This window comes from Capra hircus, chromosome 14 (assembly GCF_001704415.2).
Source record: "Capra hircus breed San Clemente chromosome 14, ASM170441v1, whole genome shotgun sequence".
NCBI lineage: Eukaryota > Metazoa > Chordata > Mammalia > Artiodactyla > Bovidae > Capra > Capra hircus.
The window spans coordinates 26665942-26668994 of NC_030821.1; the positions used below are offsets into that span (position 1 = coordinate 26665942).

Genomic DNA, 3053 nt, shown 5'->3' on the forward strand with positions numbered 1-3053 from the left:
CAGTGTGGTCTCTGTGTCTAAATGGGTTCTTTAGGTTACTAAAAGCATATTTTAAATGTTTTGAAAAATGGAATTCAAATGCTAAATTTGTTTTTAATATAAATATTTTTGGTTTTCTTTTTTATTTCAAATATAAATTTATTTATTTTAATTGGAGGTTAATTACTTTACAATATTGTATTGGTTTTGCCATACATCAACATGTATCCGCCACAAGTATACATGTGTTCCCCATCCTGAACCCCCCTCCCTCCTCCCTCCCCGTACTTTTTTTATAATTTCATTTTTTTCATTTCAGTAAAAATAAAGAATGTCAGCTCAGTTTACACCAAATCAATAGGTCATGTTAATTAAATTGTTTGAAACTCATTTTCGAGAGACCGGTAGGAACCTGAAACGTCTTGAAGTTGAAGATTCTTCAGTCACTATGTCAAGCGACACAGATATTTCTCTTTCTTCATAGGATGAAGATCAGGGATCTAAACTTATCCGAAAAGCTAGAGAGGCACCATTTGTCCCGATTGGAATGGCAGGTTTTGCAGCAATTGTTCCATATTGATTATATAGATTGAAGAGCAGGGGAAATACTAAAATGTCTGTTCACCTGATCCACATGTGTGTGGCAGCCCAAGGCTTTGTTGTGGGAGCAATGACCCTTGGTATGGGCTATTCCCTGTATCAAGAATTCTGGGGAAAACCTAAACCTTGGAAGAGGAGTTGCTGTCTTGGTCTTGTTGGTGATGCTTGCTTTAGTTAGACATCTCATATTAAGGTTATATGTTTATGCTGAAAATAAATTGTTTGGGTCAGACAAGAACATGGTAATTTGTATACTGGCTTCCTTTCTTGCAGGCTTGATTTGCCTAGTGACCAAGTTACTGGTGACTAGTTCACTAGCTAGGTCATTCAGGGAAGTCAGAGCAACACAAAAGAAACATGTCACTTTTAAATACACTTGTTAGTGGTACCTGTCCACCTTCTTAAACTCTTCTGTTGAAATTAGTTCTAAAGAAGACAACATGCCAATCCTAAAAATGCTCCCAGTTGCTGCAGAATATCATATGCTTTTGATGTAATGTAGGAATCCTATTTACCCCAGTTAATTTAACTTTCTAACGGCCTTGCGGACTGAGTACTGTGTCAAGGGCTGGTTGGCTCTTGAGGAACCCTTTCGGAACAGTGCACGGAATACAACATTATAAACCTCCCTGCAAGTCTGTGCGTGTTTTTAAACCAGACCTAAAAAGCTGGTAACAGAGCCACTTTGAAGTAGTATTTACTTTAGAATCATAGTTATAAACATGAGAGCAACTTAACTTGTAGATCCCTTTGTAATTGCAGAATTATATTTTGCTGCTGTTATATTAGAATAATTTTAAATTATTTTGAAACATGTATTTTAAGTGCTAATGCAAAGGTAAATGAAAAACACTTTAAATGTGGGCAGTATGTTTATTTTCTCCAAAAGAATCATCAACTAAATGAAATGCCTATAATGGAAGTCATTGATGAGCAGCTGGTTTGGTCAGACATTATACAAACTTTGGTATATCACAGAATGCTTTGTTGTACTTGTGAAATTCTCGTCTAACCTGAATTTACATTCCATGGTGATAATATGGTAAATGTAGTGTTATTAAAGTAAATGAACACACACACACACACAAAGAAACTCATTTTCTATAGCTGTAAAACATGGTTAATGATTCTTCACTGGGGGCATTAATATAAAGATCTCCAGCTCATGAATACAACATGTCTAACCTAGCAAGTGGGTAATGCCAGAAACTTAGCAAATGCCTATTTCACATTTCCCACATATACCCAGTAGATAAAACTATTTAGAAAATAGTAAAAATATTAATATAATATTAAAATACTGATTCAGTAGTTAGAATTTGCTTATCTGAAAATCTACACATCTTTGCCATGATAAAAAGTTGTGTTCACATTTCTCTCCTTTTCACCAATGAGCATCTGCCTCTGTGAAGAGACATGACAGACCATTAGTACTAATAACAAGACAATCACTTAGATAACCAGATAAGATATAAAATACTGAATAAAATACAGACTATAATATCAAATGAAAATCAGTAGTTCTTCCATTACCAACATGATGTACTGGAAGATGTATTAGAAGAAGGTATTAACTGCTGCTGTTGCTACTGCTGAGTCGCTTCAGTCGTGTCCGACTCTGTGCGACCCCATAGACGGAAGCCCACCAGGCTCCTCCATCCCTGGGATTCTCCAGGCAAGAACACTGGAGTGGGTTGTCATTTCCTTCTCCAGTGCATGAAAATGAAAAGTGAAAGGGAAATCGCTCAGTCGTGTCCAACTCTTAGTGACCCGATGGACTGCAGCCCACCAGGCTCCTCCATCCATGGGATTTTTCAGGCAAGAGCACTGGAGTGGGGTGCCATTGCCTTCTCCAAGGTATTAACTAAGTGTGTTAATTGCTAAATCATATCTAACTCTTTGCAACCCCTTGGACTGTAGCCCACCAGTCTCCTCTGTCCATAGAATTCTCCAGGCAAGAATACTGGAGTGGGTTGTCATTTCTTTTTCTAGAGGAGCTTCCCTACCCTTGGATTGAATCCAAGTCTCCTCCATTGTGGGCAGATTCTTTACTGACTGAGCCACCAAAGAAGCCCTAAAACTATAACAAAAACTATAAAAACCTAGTAATCAATTGATCAAGAAATTTTCAAGACCTTTATGGGAAAAACTGTAAGACTTTACTGAAGCCATTCAAGAGATACTAATAGAAATGATGTCTGTTCATGGGTAGGTAGAATTAATACTCTAAAATGTAAATTTACTCTCAGTCTATACATTAATCACAATTAAAATCCCACCAGGATTTTTAATGGTCTATGGCAAATTCATTCTAAAATTTACATGGAAGAATAAATGTATAAAAACAACCATACTTTAAAAAATTTAAAAAAAGGAAATCAAAGAGATTTAAGTTGCCCAACCCAATCAGAATACATACTGTAAAGCAATGGCAATTAAAAGCATGATATAATGTAGGAATAGGTGACTAATTC

General features: G+C 36.3%; 1 pseudogene; it reads left to right on the forward strand.

Annotated features, from left to right (window-relative positions):
- LOC102186499 lies at nucleotides 389–1207 on the forward strand (annotated as a pseudogene).